Raw genomic sequence first — 19791 nt, 5'->3', positions numbered from 1 at the left:
GCAATAGACTGTCACCTCTCCAGAACACAGCTATTTCAGCCAATAGGGTTACTATCTCCCCCCCCTCACAGTCTGCCTATAACTCTTATTTTATTTCCCCACTTTATACATTAGAGGTACATTACAGCCATCCCAGAAGATAGGATGAGTCCACTTTTACACCCAGGTGTTACATTGCAAGGTTAGGTCATTGGGACGGTTATGACCTTTGATGGCTATATCTCCAATGAAAATGATCTCTACACATTGACATGCAACACAAATGCCCTTGGTACCACACAGAGATAAGGCCAAAGCAATTCGCAGGAGACATTACGGAAATATTCATTTGGGAATTAAAAATTATAATTAGAAAGGGCACATTTTGCAGTCTTTTTTACGGATGCTGGGTGTTTTACAGTGACAGGGGCTAAAAGGCAGTCATTAGCGGAACACCACTTTCAGAGATTTCCGTAATATTGTCATTAGTGCGGCGTATGTTTGTCTTCGGATGGAGCTACTTCTTTAAAAGCGAAGCCAAGTGAGAGGAAAAACTGTAGTCCCAAGTGTTTGGCAAAGTGATTAATTATTCTGAGCAAGACAGATGTTAAATTGTGTATGCCCATCAGCGGCGAAGACTTTCTGAAGATTTATCATTCATGTAAATCATGAATTAAATATTTCCTTGTTGAGAGAAAATGCTACATCTGTTTGATACGTTGTTTGCTCCTGACTGCAGAAAACACAACGCACAGATCTGACCTATTAAAGCCAGTTTAGAGACAGACAAGTCAGGTCATTCATATTTATGGGGAGCATTTCAAACTTGGAAACAAAGTCTGTATGATAAGTGGTGATAGTGGTGGCAATACTTTTCCTAATTTAAACTGTAAAGTGTAACAAAATCAATGCATTATCAAAAAAAACCAAGAAATAAGTAAGGAGCTTAACAAAATTATGTATCCATCTGTCAGTAATCAAGATTTATTAGTGCTGCTGAAAATGTTTTGTTTTTTTAACCAACATTTTGAGTATTGTTAGGTGCAATACACATCCCTTAAAAAAAACTAAAAAGCCCTAAATTGTATACCAAGCCTGTAGGTTTAGACCACCGATTGTATACACACTACCACTGAAAAGTTTTAGAACACCACTTTTTCCAGTTTTTTATTGTTTACTGTTTACAGTTGAGCAAAACATATTCTAAACTTTTGATTCATGAAAGTGTCCACCTTTGGCAGATATAACAGCTGAACACACTGGTAGCATTCTTTTTACAAAAGAAATCAAATATTCTTCAAGTTCTTCCCAAGTCTGTTGCAGAACTTCCCATAAATGTGTGGCACTTAAAGGTTGCTTGGGTTTCACTCTTCTGTCCAGTTCACCCAAAAAACAGCTTGAGACTGTGCTTGCCACTCCATGTTTTCAAGTTTACCATCTTGTTCTTTTTTCCTGAGGTAGTTTTGGCAGAGCTTGGTTGTGTGTTTTGTTATCTTTTATCTTTTTTGTTAACCTCTTTAACCTTTGTACTATTTCAAGCTATTCACTGGGTGACTTGAATTGCTAAAAAAAATAGAGTTAGAAAAATTAGGGTGTTCTAAAACTTTAGACAGGTAGAGTATATAAATGGACATGGCTAACCCACGATAGCTGCCAGTTTTCAAATAGGATGTGAACAAGGGTGTGCTCTTGGCTCCAACAACTCTGGTTCCAATCCATTTTGCATTGAGATACTGCGTTTTTATTTAGCCATTTTGTCCATGAATAAATTCCTATTCATAATATGGGACCCAATTCCAAATTCAGCCCTATAACTGCTTCATTTGACTGGAGCCAAACACTGTGGGTGACGTCACACTTACTTAGTCGACTTCTTTATATAGTTTATGGTTTAGACAGAGAAGACTCTTGGAGGAGGCGGATCATCACACCTGTCATTCTTAACATTTAGAATCAGAACGATAATGTTGCCTTTGCTGATTATAGGCTACAAAAAACAACTGCAATCTATGAATAAAAGTAAAACACATTTCCCACAAAAATGTGATCTACAAAGTATATACTAACACATTTATCCCAGCTACACTGTATTCCACCCTGGCTTGTGTTCTCTGTTGTTGTATGCATAAATAAGAGCTGCGCATCAGGCCTGTGCTGCCATGTCAGGAGGATCAGGGACGCTCCGTGGCAGAGGCGGCGGTGGTGGCGGAGGTCGACCCACGAGCCGCACCCCGTCGCCCCCGGCTACCGTCACATCGCCAGCCGCCGGAACAGACAGGCCCCACGCACAACAGATGGAGCTAATGATGCGAAACAAAAGAGATCATTTCACCGGGGTCCAGGAGGAAGCCATAGTGAGAGGCCTGTGGAAGTTTGAACGATCAGAGCAGGGAGCTAGAGCACGGTTTGGCTGTTTGGATGTGATGGGGAGGAGAAAACAGTATCATTTATGTAAAACGTGTTAAGGTTAAAACTAAATATTACTGAAATTTTGAAATGAGAAGATGATAGGACTGCATGTGAGAAGACGCTTGGAGGGGACTTGAGATGAAGCAGTTACTGAGCAGTGGAGCAGCTTTGTGTGCAGTTTTCTGAATGTTGAAGTTAATTAGATTTGTGTCTAAATCTGCTATGTTGCTCAACACTGTTTTATTATTATTAATTATTTTGTTATGTTTTTGTTATATTTCAGTTTGGTTTTATGTAAAAAATGAAAGGGGGAGGTATAGAAATTCAACACCTAACCCAAAAAGAGGTCATGATCGACACTTCAGACAACTGTTCAAACATATAGTGGGTGTTAATCTATACTGACAGCTGCAGAACTTTGAGATATCTACATTGTTAACCTGACGTCAGCGTTAACCTTGCTAAACCATTATTTGCAAACAGATCAGGAAAGTCAGAAGATGCTTAAGACATATACCTATACATTTATCAATAAGTGTCCTAAAACATATGATTCGCATTATGTTAATACAATCGATTATTACTGCAAATTACTGCATCCTGAACCAAGAAAAACAAATCAAATTTGAGCTGAGGTCATTTGCATTTCCTGTGGGGGGGAATTACATTTAGAGGTCATCTGTGAGCTCTGTGTGCCCATGTCAGAGCCCAGTCAGTCAGGCGGGCAAACAGACAGAGGCAGAGGCAGCTATCTGTGCTCAGGGTCTGAGGAGGCACACACCTGGGGAGAGGATTTAACCAGGATGCAGCACAGGAGCCCAAGCTGTACCCATCCACCAACGGGATCATAGGGAAAAGTTCACCTCCCTGACACAAACAGTGGTATTAGAGTCAGGTTAGCTAAGATAACACTATCAGGCCCCTCCCCCGGGCGCACAATGCACAGTCTTGCTGCAAATAAAGCTACAGTGCCTTGACTCTTTGGCACATTAGCTGTGATTACAATGACCTTCATTATATCAGCTCTCCTTATTACAACACGTAGCAGGCGCCGCTCCCCGAGGCAAAGCTCAGTGGGGAAAGTGTGATGGAAAGCGGTGAGATTCTCTGGGAAGGCTCCAGTGAAGGAATCCAAACACGCATGTCATGTACAAGAGGCACCTAAGAAAGTGCTCATTGTGATGCTGACAACTCACTTCGCTGGGAGATGATAAGGAACTGCTGGAATCAGATGACTTTGACAACTACTATTAAAAGTAAGCAGCAACCTGAACATCTCAGTGTTTCAACCAGCTGCAAAGCATTATCGAAATATCATATACGGTTCAGATTTGATTTTGTAATTATAAGCCTATGGAAGTGATTTGGTCACAGACATACGGATACACTTTTACAACACTGTAAAAGTTTGGTTTCAAGGAAATTGCGCCTGTCCTAAGTCCACAAGATAAATGAGGTGATGTGTTACAAAGAGCATCTGATTTCAAATCTATGGCCAAAGAAACACATCTCACTGTTCACTATGCAAATCATTTTTATGTCAACCAAAAGTGACCATGCAGAGGTACGGGATGATAGATTGGCAATGGTTTTAGAGATTGTTTAGTGACATAATTGCAAAGTACATGCTTAGATATGGTAAAAAACAAACACCATTTACAAAACTCTCTGTCTCTGGATAAGGACTGCAACAGCCATAGTGTAAATTTCAATGGCTGGCAAGAAAAAAGTTAAATGTAACTTTTCTGTGGCTAGATCCAAAATCTTTTTTTCTGCTACCATAACCATTATTTCAACTGCTGGAATTCACTTTCCCACATTGACTCTGCACTTGTCTAAACCATGTTTAATATGTAACAATGTTGTTAACCTCAATTTCCTGCCCACTGGCCCTCCACAGGCCACATTGTTAGCTGTTAGCTGGAGCAGGCTCTTGGCAAACGCAAGCGCCGCAGTGGTGCTTCTCATTGAGCCTGACCACCCTGCAGGCGGCTATTCTCTGCCCGATCCATGCTCATCCTTCTCAGGCCCCCGCAGAGCTCCCACCCACCCCCTTCTCTCTGCTCTCTCCTTCTCCTTCTCTCTGTGTCTTTCTACTTCTCCTCTTTCTCTTTCCTCTCGCCCTTCTCTCTGTCCTCTCTTCTTTCTCAGTCTTTCTCACCCTCCCTCTCTCTCTTCCTTCTCTCTCTCTCTCTCCCCTCTCTCTGTCCCCTCCTTCTCTTCTTTCCACTCTCCCTCTCTCCTCTCTCTCTCCCTTCCATTTGTCCCTCCCCCCCTCTCTTTCCCCTCTCCCTCTTTCTCTCCCCTCTCCCTCATCTAAACCCTCTCTTTGCGCTCCATCTTTTCTCACCCTCCCACCCTCTCCCTCTCCCTCTCTCTCACCCCCTGTCTCTCCCCTGGCAGGTGACTGTAGAGCCTCGGTGCACTCACTTAGCTCTGGCAACACGCCCCGCACCGGATGAGCCGAGCCACAGGGGGCACAGGAGTATCCCTCCAGCCCAGCAGGGACACACTGTTTGTTTGTGCACACACAGAGGGTGGAGCACACTGCTACAGATTAGAAACAAATTGAGAGATTTCAAAAAATCAGCAGGATTTCAGGACCTGATTGTAAAACATTACAGTCTTCCTCACCATTAATTGAATATACATCTATTGTAAATAATTAAACTTTAACTTGGCTAATCCTTTATCGTATGAGGTAAGAGTTACTTGTAAATGAATTGAGATAACAAGCAGCAAGAGACACGTTCACTTTCATATTGAGTTATTTGGCAAACTGAACCTCCCATGGAAGAATAAAGGCTATGAGTTTGATGTAGCCAGGAGTGCACTTAGCAGAGACTGAGTTTACACTATGTTGATCCCTCATGACAGAGAGTTTAAAAAAGCAAATAAAAATGTAACTTAATTACAGATTTATAATGAGCCGCTGCACCAGTGCCAAAGACAAGTCCCATCTGAAGACAAACAGGCACCTGCTGAACGCTGGCTGCTCGTGGGCTTTCACAGCTAAATTAATCCAGGCCTTGGGGTATCATGACTCCACTCTGTGTCTCACACAATTAAGTCGTCCCATGAAGCAGAGGGGCAACTTTTTACACCCAAACTGACGTGAGCTAAACTGTGACATAGCTGTGACTTCTCTGTGATAACTTTATACACACAGTATTACAATGGGACCACAAGACTGATAGTGTGTGATGCTAACTGTCAGATAGTAACACTGATTTTTATAAAAGTTTGTGTAACACTGAATGCTTAAATTAATCTGCAGGTGCATAGACCATCTGCCAGTGCTAATACAAGTTCATTAAAATATCTGTCATCATAGTTAAAAAATAAAGCATTTTGAACATTTGAAGAATGTAAAGTGAATATTATTTTAATGTGTATATGTTTATATGAAATACTGAAACACATTAAAAAACAAAATCAAAGGAAAAAAAGAAAATCAGAGGTTTAGTTTGACAATAACTTGCTAAATGCATACAGTCTTACTTGCCCTTTGTCATTTAATTATACAAATATTGCCTGTGTACATAAGTAAAGCCTTACCTTCTTATTGGAGGATGTGCAGTAGTTGGATCCACAGAGGAGTTATCGCCTGCAGCCACAGCTCACTCGTCCTCCATATGATTTCTGTAGATAAACATAAAACAGCTGTTCAGCATCTCATCTACACTGGTTTCTTTGACATCAAGTGGTTCAAGGCCTGGAGCTTTTTAGCAGATTATACCAAAGATGTCACAAATCTAAAACGTTTACAACAAATAAATCATGCAGGGCATCAAAACAACAGTGATCCAGTCAGAATCTAGTCAAGTCAAAATGCTCACAAACAAATATTTAAGATAAATAAAATTTACATTATTAATGATGCCACAACTGCCCTGACAGACTGAAGCATGGGTGGCAATCTGTGCCAACAACCCTCCAACAACCACCTTCGACTTATACCTCACATTCAAAAGCAAGGTGGGTGATGTGTCTTGAATAAATACATTTTTCCCTTCAAAGGGTTCATCACAAATAATCTACATCAGATGCCCTTCCTAGGATAACTCTGTGGAAGTACAAAGATAATTCTTTGTAACTAGAAGTAAACTCAATAACACAGCATTGTAATTTCATATATAAAAAACGTATATGCATTAGGCATTTCAACAGCGTCCTACAGCAGATTTATGTAAAAGGTTAAAGTCTGAACCAATAATCTCTACAACATGGAATCTTAGGATGATTGCTTGGAGGTAATGCCCTTTATGTTGTTGAATACACTAAACTAAATATGTTTTCATTACAGCTCTGTGCGTATGCTTCTGTATGCGTGCTTCGGAGGCTGTCTCTAAAGAGCACTTTTTGGTGTAAAAGGATCGGGGCCTTGCGTAGGTCAAACTTAAAAACCACATATGTCACCGAACCAATTTCACCTTCTCTCATTTAACAAACTAATGCACAGTTCAGACTGCAAATGGGACTTTACATTATGAAAACAAATAACTGTCTGCTATACAAAGCTAAACTGATTTTTTAGCCAAGTTTGGAGGAAAAATATATCTGAAATAATTGGTGGTAAAATGAACAAGGACAAAAGTATGAAATTCTCTTGACTGCTAATTAGCTGTGAACGAGGCTGATAACCAAAAGAGAAAACGTATTAAATGCAATAATTATTACTATTGCTAATTACACTTCCAATTATGTCACTAATGAGAAGGGTTTAATTATCAGAACAATGGATAAATAAGAGTTTAGCGTTAGCCTGTTTGTGATGGTGCGGGCGATGGTGCTTGGACCACAGACAACAAATCACAAGTTAACACGACTTCTTCAGCTGACGTATGATCAGGAAATGCACATTCAAACCGATTTAATTTGGTCATTCATTTTGTTTTAATATTTACATCTAGACAAGTATTACCCAGGATGCAAAGTGAGCACTGATGGCCTTGTTGGATGTGAGAACAACTTAACACGTCCCCTTGTTGTACTATCGGTTGTGTATTCAAACTGTTATTGCCAGGTAACAGGCTAACCTTGGACTGGTGGCAATGTTTTCAGAAAAATAATTTGTTCAGTTTGATTGAAAAATAACCACACACATTTTTATCTTATGTGATGTTAAGAGTCCGTCCATGAACAATTCCAGTTGCAATATGTGGGATATCAAAATTGATAATATTGTTCAGTAATTAAAAATTAATAAAATGTATTAATTATTCTGTCTTAAAAACATGAAAAAATAGAATACATACATTTTAAAAGATTTGCGGTGGTCTCAACTTATTCCACCCTTATCTGTATTCTGAACATCCTGATTATTCACTGCAATAAGCAGTCCTCCAAAACTCTTTATATTTTAGGTGCAAGCAATACACAGTAAACTTATTTTTTAAGTTGCTGCTTATACTATTATTTATCTGTACTGGGACAAGACAAATGTTGCTCAAATACATGAAAAAAAAATCTGGTACAGGCCCTTTATGTTATGGAGACTTCCCGGATAGGAAACTCAGAAACAACACTGCTGACATGCTTAAATTTACACATAAAATCCGTCATTCCTCACATGGATGAATGCTAGGAATGGGTACCAAAAGCTGATATCATAACAGCATCAGTGCCACATCTTGATGGTCGACTGGATCAATAAGCAAATGTTACATGGTTTAATACAATCACAAACCGTCTATCCTCTCAGTTACGTCTCATGCATGCAACCTGTAGGCCCTGCTTTGATTATCCAGTGCACAGTAACAGCTCATTTCCGCGTCTGCAGCTCTCTGTATGTGTGTGTGGCGCCCGGCCACACTGACACACGCACACAAAGAACACAGGAAAATATCTGACACCACGCAACAGGTCATCAAAGCAGGATCCACACGTGCACAGTGCATAACTCATTTGAGGAGAAAAGGTTCATGTTGGCCCCTTTCCATCTATCACAGTTAAGTCAAACTCACTCAAGTCTTTGCCCATATTTTCATCTTTATTTTTTGTTAAATGTCCTAGTATGAAAGTGGTGTGCGCGTGAGTGATGGTGGTGGTCGGAGGGGCTGATGGTTGTAGCTGCAATAGTACCTTACCATCACCGGGTATGGACTGAATGAATAATGATCTGTAAAGCGTCTTTGCAACATATGTCTGTAAAAAGTGCTATATAAATAAAACGTATTTATTTACACACAACTGACTCTTTTGAGCTTTTAGCCATGTTAGAATGTTGTTAACTCATCAAAAACATTTGAGTAACCCTTTATTATTATTCTGTCTACATCTTAAAAGCTCAAAATGCTCTGATCCACCCTGTGATGTCACGAAAAGGTAGTTTTCCAGTTAACGGCTACTTTTTACCTTTTGTTTAGAAGAACTGGACAATTCTAGGTCTGAATTGATTGAAACAAATTATTCTAGTGAAGGTGTATGGAGTCTAAAAACGCAGTGGAGCACTTCCTGTATTACCACATGACATCACAAGGTGGAACAGTTTTCAGTTTGAGCAAAAAACTCAGCCTAAGAATGCACGGTGTATGTGTTAAATGTGAGAATGAAACAAAACATGACTCCAGGTATGTTTCTGATGAGGAAACATTATAGCATAAATCATAGTGTAATACGGGCCCTTAAACTATGGCAGTGTTATGACTGATTGATCTACAGCCACTCTGGCCAAATCTAACCATGTGTTATTTAATAGAATCCACAATCCACCTAAGTATCCATCTCCCTCTCACCTTTTCCAAAAGTCAGACTCAAATCCAAGTGTCTCTGTGAGTTCTACTGGGGTTTCTCACTCTCCTAACTCTACCTCTGTGCTCTACCTTTAGCGGATGTGGTGGATGTGACTGCCAACTCAAAGCGCTCTGGATTACGGTCATATCTTCCACATGGCTGCCTCCTAATCCCACCATCTGAGGTAAACACAGGAGCAGGTGAAGCAACACTCCTGTCTGAGGCACCTCCGCGTCTCACAGGGATCTCCCACTCCATACGCCCACGGGACCAGTCCGATTCACAAACTTTCCTTCCTGGCATCCTGGAATAAGCTCAATACAAACGTGTTTTTACAATCCATGACTAATTCAGTGTTATGACTGCCAGGTGATTCCACTTCTTCTGGTTAATTTTGCATGGAAAACTATTTGCACTGAGGATAGCTTTGAATATACAAGAATTACAGAGAAAGATGAAGATGTGTGAGATATACTTAAAAACAAAACACAGCAAAACATAGGAAATTCAAAGTCAAACACTGCTGGTATTGCAGCACTGTGCTTCTCTCATATCTAGTGTTTGTTTTATTCTCAAATAAGCATAGATAAAGCAAATAAGTAAATACATAATTTCTCCCTTATTCCTTATTCCTTATTTCACTTCCATTAAGTGTTTCATGTGACTGGTGCCTATTCAACTACTTTGGCTTAGTTTGCTGATACAAAACATAAAAGCACACAGAAGACATAGATCCTATCCCAGGGTCTGAAAAACAAATCTTTTCTGAAAACATGCCAAGGTCAATGTCAAAGTACATTTAGTAAGAGTACAGAGAATGTTTATATTTTCATTACAATATAGTGAAATGGATTCAGTTGTGTGAATGTATTACCAATGTTTTATGGACCCAAAAACACACTGCTTACATTATTCATACCCAAAATTCGTTCCATGATCCTGGTAACTTTTGTGGTGTGTCAAGGTGAAACTTTTATCACATAAAAAAAAAATAATAATATACAATATACAATATATATATATATATATATATATATATATATATATATATATATATATATATATATATATATATATATATATATATATATATATATATATATACATATAAAAAGTTGTGAGAGTGTTTGAGAAGGCTTTGTTTGAAATTGTAGCTTTTCTAATATAGATATTTCTTATGAACCTTCATTTTGAGAGAGGTGCCGGCACATCTGCTTTATACTGTGTTTTATGTGTTCGCAATAAGGTGATACCTGTGTGTAAGTCTTGTGTCACTGCCAAGGAATGCTGCCAACTTCTCATCTGCCCTTCTTTCATCACAGCACCACAAAAAGGCAGAAAAGCTAACAAAAACAAAGTCATAAAAGAACATTCACTTCATGTTTTTGAGATGGGAGATACTCTGAGAAATGCCTCTATGATTACATAAAAACAGGTTTTGATATGTTTCAGCCTGACTGTTTTTCAACACATTTTTTGTATGTGACCTCATCAGGGGTTGAAAAACACTGCACACGCCCAAAGGAACAGGTACTTGAGGTAAAACACCACAAAAAGAGATTTCACAAGTCAGTAAGGAATGTGCTCTTTGCAATGAGTGCATCAAGCTCCCCTGCATCACCTCTTGTTCAGTGTTTTGCAGTATTGTTTTTCAGTCAGAATAAATAAAAATTATGTTTCTTTAAGAATGCATTTTTGTGAATACATGTGAGTTGTAGTAATTTGTGAAGTATTTCACAACCTATAATATAAACCATGTTTTTTTGTTTGGTTTTTTTTGTTTTGTTTTTTTTATTTGGTAACTTCAAACAACCCATTTCAATCAACTCATTTCATAACTACAGTTCATCTGTTGGTTGGACCCTCACAACACACATCACATTTTTCTATTCTGCACCATTTTTTACTGCAGTCACAAATCTCTGAAGTCATGATATTTTTCTAGACTCAGATTCTTCAAAACAATTCCTAAGTGTGCTTTTTTGCCAGTTTCTAATATACCAACTTTGAACCAAAATTCACTTGCTGTCCTGCAGAAAATCCAAAAGGCCAGCTGTCATGATAAGGAGAGATTGGTCACAATGTTATAGCACCTGATCAATGGTTCTCTTTTCAACTTTATTTTAGCCAAGACTGAGATTTTTTGTGTTAATTCATCACCACGTTGCTTTACAAAAACAATGCATTTAGGTTACTCAGCATTGTGTAGCTTTTACAACTCTCCATAATTAGAATTCATTATTTTAAGTCATTTCAATAAAAGCAAAGTTTGAATTGCTCCCAACATATTTAATGAATTGAGCGAAAAGTCACTTAAGGTTTCTCTGCTCATTCCATTAAAAGCCAATGACAAAAAGTGTGAATCTGAACCTGAATGGTGAGATTGTAGCAGCTAGTGTTACCAACATTTAGCCTTGGGCATCAGCATGAGATAAATATACAGTACAATATAAGCACACCTTTGTCACGCAATGGGAAGGCATTTCTATTCATTATTACTGCTACAATCCAGTGCAATGGTATGGAGGATTCTTGTCTATTAAGGGTACAATAAAATGCAAACACGTAAGTCTGGTGCACAAATGTGTTATTTTCGAGATAAGTCATGAGTCATAAGCAATAGTTGAAGGTTCACAATGTACATTTTCTGGTAGGGGGTACATCACCTGCTAGTCTCCATGAGAGATTAATGTTTTGCCTAAAATGTTTCACAGTGTGGCATGAAATCTCCCCAACATGCATTTATTCAATTACAGATGTTCTATTGCTTACAAATATCTTGATAAACATGCATTCTTACTGTGAGTAGGGTTGCCTCTCCTCAGATCTCAACTGAAACTTGGCCTGATGGCGTCACTGGCTTGTTTTGCACATGGATTACTGCCACACTGTGAAACATTCTAGGGAAAGCAATAACATATTCATGAAAAATGAGCAGGTGGCCAACTCACAACCAGAAAAGTTACACAGTACATCTTTAAGTATTAGAAGTTATAGTTATTATAGTCAGCTTATATTGTGGAGCTATAAGATGTCTTGGCAGAGGTCCAATGTTATAGGTGCCTTTAGAGTAAACATTTTTCTTATCACTCTTTTGTAGTGTAAATATATAATCTTCTTGTGTTTTGTGTTAGGACTTAAGTTGTTCAGACATATTAAAAGCTGTTAAGAACAATCCAGGTTACATTCTTTTTGCAAACCATTAATTACGCAGTGGCACGCATGTAAAAGTAATCAAAATGCCATTAATTTTGTATTGTTTCAGAAAGTCAAGTCTGCAGTCTAAATCGATAAGGCCAAATTCAATGTGTACACACTATAAGATGATGCTCCTCTGAGGGTTTTTTCTATAGTAACTTGTGTCTGAAGTAGGTTAGAACAGTACATTTATTTGTTTAAGGTGGCACCCTATCAGTGTGAGAAAACAACTATCTACAATAAAATGACACACACCACATTGAAAAACAGTATCTTGTAACTGACATGAATACAGGTGCCCCTCGGCTGGTTTCACTGTGAGGGCAAAAACAGACTTTTTACACAAAGCTGTCAACAACGTGAGCTTGTGCAAAGACATTTTTGGGTGGAGTAGTGCTTTGACTGCAACTCGGGACACAGCCAACTTTAAAATGCCATTTTAAAGTGAGAGTATGTTACAGGGAGTGGCCGTTTTATATTTTCGCTCTCATACAGAAGCCATCTGTTTTATGGACGACAACTGAGTCACCTAAGGGTATAGGCCACGACCATACCACCACTAAATATTTAGATGATAAACATTATTGACTTACTAAAACTAAAACTGGCCATTACTACTGGACCAGTTTTTATCACAAATTTCTAATCCGGTTCTGTGTAAACATGACATTTGGCAAACCCTGTCATTTCAATAAATATGCCATACTTTTAAAAGGTTGTTAGTTTTAAAACATATCAGTAAATGCTCTTAGATATTGCGCTTTCTTAGTAATATTGTGCTTTATATGTGTAATTTTATTAGTTTATTTATGTGAATAAAGGAAGAGAAATTACTTGAAATGCTTTTAGTGAATGCATTAAAGGAACTGGCTTTTGTCAGTCATACAAACTAATTATGGACTAATTATAAGCCCAATAGTGCAGTGTAAAGCCCCACACATGTCACTAATCCATACTTTTAGTTATTTAGACTAAAAGTCTGATCCCCCTGAATCCCTTCCCTCTTGCTCTAAGCCTCCTTTCTCTTTGATTATGAATTTAGTCAAACTTAGGCACTGATTATCTGATTATCGACACATCCATAGTTATAATTATCATCAATAATAAGATGATGGCCCTGATAAGATGTTTGTTGTATGCACTATATTTATTTGTACAGAATTGGGCATCCTGCTGCCAGAGGTCCCATGGGTTTTAAGATGATCTCCTCAGTGTTTGGGACCATGGCTATCTTGGCCATCTTGTCTCCATGAACAAAGCACAGTGCTGCGGTAGGCTTGCCTCAGGAACATCTCCAGGACTTCCTCTCTGGTGGAGTCCATCTCGGCCTCCACCTCAGAGATGGTGTAAAGATTTCTCTTTGAAAGGGTGAACTTAGGCTCCAGACCTGCAGAAGGAGTTGCCATTTTATCAGCCTGAACAAAACTGGTGTTGGTTTGCTCTGTGTGATGAAGATCTCAATGGCCTCCTCACGAGAGTAGTCATGTAGGTGTAGGTCTCTCTTATTTTGGGCTGCACAAGTGCAGCAGCTTTGACCTCAGGAGTTTTTTGTCTGGAAGGCTGAACCTGGTTCACATTGGAGAGGTTGCCTCCGTGTACCAGGTGAAGTTCCTTGATAGGACTGGTCTTTCAAATGAAGTGGTGTAGAATCCTTTTCTCCTCAGTCTGAACTTCAAGATCTATCATTTTGAGAGCAGGGAAGTCAGACTCAAGGTTGAAGGATGGTTGTGTCCCCTGGACTTTGGGATCAGGTTTGCCCACATGGATAATTGTGAATCCAGAACCTTGTCTTATAGCTGCTGCTCTTTTTGGTTTTGGTCTCCTGTTCCAGGCAATGGCTTCAGTACCGGAGCTCCTGTTTTTAGCCTTTTGAGCCTTCATAGATTTAGACTGAGCTGACTCAGTGTCTATGTTAATTCTGCACAGGGCAGAAATGCTCTGGTCCCATGAAGACTAAGTTGTGATTTCCATTGTTTTATCACATGTCACATTCACCATGGCCATGGAATTTTGATTCATATTCTCTGTATTCTGATTGGTAACTGGGCAGCCAATTATTAAATTTTCTACTTTTTAAAATTTCCTCAAAAGTAATATAATCTATTTATTTATTATTGATACATTTCTATAGCTGAGGAACCACCGAAATTGACATAGAACATGACATTTTATTTCACATTTGTTGATTGAGAAGAATAACCCCTAAAGAGGAGCTGTGGGCCGAAGCAGGACAACAGTGTGGGCCTTGGGTGTCTTACCTCTGCCAGTTACCAAATTATTGTTGTGATTTGTGCATGTCTGGAAGGGCATCTTATACATGTGTGCACATTATAACCTTTACCAAACCACAACTTTAAAAAGGTAGATGATTGCTGTGGTGATTCTGTAGAAAACTGGAAAGTAAAATTGTATTATTTGTAAAAAGATTAAGTCTGATTGTGGCTATAGTGACACCTATCCATTAAACGTCCTCTCCATTGATTGACACATCAAAATAAAGTGTTTTGATCCAGAGTGAGAGATCTGTCATCTTTTAGCACTCGTGGTGATTGAGAGCCGAGCTCAGGAGTATTTTAGGAAGTCCATCAGTCACTCTGTTGATGAGGTGAACTGTTCAGACCTGCTCACTTAAAGACAAGCTGCAGTCCTATGTGCACACAGAGATGTTGATTATGTATGCTAGGAGTGGTCCCGTCTTTTATTGGAAAATTTACACCCGCACAGTGATTGATATAAATCAGTAGTGGCCACAAAGCAGTAAAAGTCTAATTGTTTCTTCCATTTTGAAAGTCTGGCGTCCATTAAGGAAGCAGTGAGTAATAAAAAGGACTTTTAATCAATCCTCTCCTGTTGATGAGCTGATGTGTGAATGCTCTTCCTGCGACACTGCCACCATATGTTCAGTTCTCCTAGCAACATCCAAATACAAGGAAAGGTAAGGTACAAAATACAAGTACTCCAACTAAAGTACAAAAATACCACCATTACTTTTGACAGCTACCCCTAAAACTACTACCACTCTAATACTCTTATTAAATAACTCCACTGCAACTTTAATGGCACGCTTTCAGTATTTTTAAGTGCCTTTCAGGATTAAAAATATACTAAATTAAAAATGATTTTTAAAAAAAACAAAAAAAACAAGTCTATCATTAACATTAACAGCAATACAATTAAAGCTTCAGGGATGTCAAGATTAGTTGGTGCTGTTGGTTTCAAACTAACAGGGAGACTGGAGGTTTGGCTTTGGTCTTTCAAATAGTGTGTCATGAATACTCCAACTCCTTGCAAAATATGAATAAAAAAGTATATAGTTATAAGCTGGGCCTCTGATTATATAGGAGACTGCTTTCACTACAGCATAATTCCATTGAATAAAATATGTCTAATAAACACATATAAATCCTGAGGACATATTAGCAGTATTTTAAAACAGTGGGTGATGGCGTACTCTGGCCCAGTCTACAGTCTTCACATTGACCCCCTCTCAGTTGCAGTAGCCTGTCCGACCCCTTCCTGACCGGCAGCATGGCCACAGTAAATCCTGCAGACTGCTCATGCTAGGGACATGGGCTAATTAATAAAATCCCCATTACATGCCTTGTGCCCGTTGTTTGCTATTTCAACACCCCATTTATGCCGCGATTACAGTCATTATCAGTCACCGCCATTAATTCTCCACCCGATGCCAGAACTGCATACTAATAAATTGGACTCTAAATTTTTTTTTACCTTTCAAGGAGTTGGGTTGGAGCGCTTCCAGGCGGTGCCACTCCAGATTAGGAGTCATCTGGTGACTCGCAAAAAGCCCTTTGAATACATGCTGCTGCATCTTTGGAGATAGTTCAAATTTCCCCTTTGATTATTTTCCTTTCCCCTCCAAAATGAATCTTTATTAAGCTTAAATCCTGAATAAAATGAAATTAGCAGACTGCAAAATATTGCTTTCTTTTCTGAGTCTATTCCCCTGTGCCTGCATGCAAATTATAATGCTTATTTATGTAAATGAGGTGTCGTCTTTAATTAGTTTTGCTTGAGGGCATTAAAATACATGTATTCTTTCACCAAAAATGATTTGTTTTGTTGCTCTGCGCAGTTTAGGTTCAAAATGGATGATTATGCCGACTAAAAAGCTTTATTAATTTTGCACTTTGCGTTTTTGGGTCTGGTTTGGAGTATTATCTTCTCCTCCCTCTGCCTGTGTAGTGTATTGTGTGAAATGGAACAGCCTCTTCAGACGCACTCAGCTCCTCCACTGCTCTCCTCAAGGTCCCAGGTTGAAACCGCACTCTGCAAATGCACTTCACTTATCAAATCTAAACACTGGCTCTACTGCTGATCTCTGTGTGCAGGCTGCATTTTGGGAAACTATTTTACTACACCCTCAATGTTAACATAGTACTCCATTGTACTATGGGTTTGGCTTTCTAGAAATAGACTATACCCGGAAAATTGATAATACTGAGATTGTTGCTTTGTGTAGAATATTATCATCTTGGATATAATTTTCTTAAAAGGCTGCGAAACAACTTGGTTACTATTGAGAAAAAAAAAAAATGAAAAAAAAACATTTTATAGTCCATGCACATTTTCTGCAATACTTTAAACTTCAACAATGACAATTTTTGTGATTTTGTCTCAATATTTCCTAATATGAAAAATCTATAAATACATATTGTAATAATATCAATATAAATATACACAGTCACAGGCGGATTTAACCAATCACATGTGAACAGTTTAAAGCTGCTAGTTACCGGTGATCTAAAAAAAAAGAAAACGTGTTCTACTATATTTTTTTTGTTTTTTATGTTGCCATATTGCCCACCCTAACAGCCAATATAATAAGCACTAGAAAATGTACTGATAAGAGCTGAGGAATGCTGTAAAACTAATGTAACGCAACCTGACTTGTATTAGCATAAAAACAGAACAAAATGAATGGAAAGATGAAACACTGTGATTTTGACACATTGTCTATACATGCTCAATTATTGATTTGTGTCTTCATATACAAGTGAATATGACAAATGTTGTGAAGGGCGGTGAATCATAGCTCCTCACTTGTGGTAATTTACATAATGATTTAGCATATGCAAATGTTAATAAGCTTGGGAGTGGCACGATAATACACCTGTGGCCTTTTATGGCAGACATCCACACAATCGTAGAAGTCCTATTTAATTTCATTTACATTTCCTATTGATTCAAGGCTTATTTTTATATTTGTTTAGCAGGATTTGCTTTGTTCCAATAAATCCCACAGCCCTCTCAGTTTTTATGCATTTCTTGTTGATTTACTGTGTCTGCTTGAGTGGCTATTGAACTGAAAACTGCTTGATGTCATTGTACAAAGCGTTGGGTCAAGTCCACATGCGGCTGCAGCTTGTGTCCTGCAGTATTTCACCACTCCGATCTCAAAGTGACCAAACGGCATCGCAGCTCCCAGTTCAATATGATATCAGTATTCTGCATCCCCTCCACAGACCAGATGAGCTGAAATGGCAAGTTAAGATGCCCCCTCCCCAGCCTGCGCGTGATTTATGGAAAGGAAGCTCAAACCATTATAGCATTTTTATTATTATTGTTCTTTCAAGGCTAATGCAACAATAGATTTTTGCATGATTGATGCGTTACACTAAACATTAGAGGATTACATTAACTTTGCATAGAACAGCTAAATGACATGAGATTACTTATTGTTATTTTTGCCTCCACATGATCGCACTGTAAACTATATAGTATTTCTTGGCATCTATCGATTACTACATACGTACAGAACAGATGTGCATTAATGCTGGCTGACAACACTTCCTTGCATAATAAAATGTTTTTGTTGCCGTAAGAGTTAGTACTTGATTAGAAAATACTTTTTATTGGGTAGTTAAAGCTGTATTGATTTTGAATAGACAATAGTATTTAAAAGGCTTTGAAAATATACAGACAAAGGTACAAATGTACATTAAGAGGTTCAAATAAGGTTAAAAAAAAAAGAAAAGAAAAACATATATATATATATATACAATCTCATAGTTCAGTGGGGAAGTGGGGAATACACTTTCTATGGCATGTTTTAGGGAAAAAAGAGGAATTGGTTCAGCTCTCAAAAGAGAATGGACTAAATTAATTAACATTTCTTTGTAATTTGTTATTAGCCAGTGTAACCATATATGGATCGATTAATACATGAATAAGAAATGAATATATTGGTCAAGTAAAAACCTGGTAAAATTCCTCAGTGATACTGAAAAAATACATTGTGGAAACATTCAGTACATTTGAAATCATTCAAAAACAAGGTTACAAGGTTCTATATTATACCCAAATACTTGTAAGATTGTGGGCTTTAAGCCATGTTATAATGTTGTTACTTCATCAAAAACATAAGTGGAGTTGTGTTTTGTTTCATTTACATGTTTGAGCAATCCTGTCATATTAATCTGTCCACATCTCTAAAGCTCAAAATGCTCTGCTCCACTTTGTCATGTCAGGAAGCAGTTGCTTTCACTTTCTAGTGAAGATGTAAGGAATTTAAAAACAGTGTATTACTACATGACATCAGAAGGTGGAACAGAGTGTTAGAGAGAAGAAGTCATCTTAAATATGTAGTATTTGTGTGTTAATCATGTGTGAATAAAACAAAACAAAACTCCAGAAATGTTTTGAGGAGAAAACATTATAAAACAGATCACAAAAGAGCATAATATGAGCACTTTAACTCTAAGCTCAGACCTCCATTCATCACTCTCATTCTGATAATTCTTAGATTGATCTCCCACTGGTTGAAAATGGCTGCTTTATGTGACACTTCAATCAGCAACAATGACACTATCACACAATCAACATAATCTCCCTCCTTCATTGTATACAGTCAATTTAGTGCCAACATTTATGGGCCTTTGCAGTTTCATATATGTGTTACTTTTGCTATAGTTTTTTACGCATTTCCTGCTTGAAAGTATTGTTTCTCTGAAATTTTACTAGGTCAAGACTTAAGCCATTTTACAAGTTTGCATTGGCAGTAGAATATGCACAGCCAGTGTTGCCATTATCTGCATCTGTGGGACAAACTTTCTTGTTTTTTAAAATTTGCCGTCTATGGCATCTATTTACAGTCTATGGTGTTTAAAAAGACATTGACAGACAAATGGTGTTTTTCATGGTGGCCTCACAAAACCATCGGAATGGCCACCCTCTTGGTTAATATTAGATTCTGACAAACACATTCATAACACCAAAGGACACGCCAGTTACATACAAAGACGTGATTTTACCACTTTCCCCATGTCACATAATAACTCACAAACTTGTTATATTTTTCAGTTTGAGTGTGTAAACCCACTCAGCGTCCGGACACCTCCTCTATTAAAAACCATGACAGACTTTGGGTGTTTTTTACAGGCGTTTTGTACTGGAGTGTTTACCCTGTCCTGATGGGCACACAGCCAACTGATTCTTCCCCCAAAGTGC

General features: G+C 38.2%; 1 long non-coding RNA gene across 1 annotated transcript in view; it reads right to left on the bottom strand.

The window, feature by feature from the left end:
- Positions 1–5956: 5956 nt before the first annotated feature.
- LOC110164788 (uncharacterized) overlaps positions 5957–19791 on the bottom strand; it is a 41648-nt gene continuing 27813 nt past the window's right edge. The window contains exon 3 of the long non-coding RNA XR_002318913.2: positions 5957–6030. This is a non-coding gene — a long non-coding RNA (uncharacterized LOC110164788). The remainder of the gene's footprint in view (positions 6031–19791) is intronic.

This window comes from Boleophthalmus pectinirostris, unplaced genomic scaffold, assembly GCF_026225935.1.
Source record: "Boleophthalmus pectinirostris isolate CB_2022bp ecotype Guang Dong unplaced genomic scaffold, ASM2622593v1 HiC_scaffold_8, whole genome shotgun sequence".
NCBI lineage: Eukaryota > Metazoa > Chordata > Actinopteri > Gobiiformes > Gobiidae > Boleophthalmus > Boleophthalmus pectinirostris.
The sequence above is the reverse complement of the archived record's forward strand: the minus strand, read 5'-3'. Positions and strand labels throughout refer to the sequence as shown.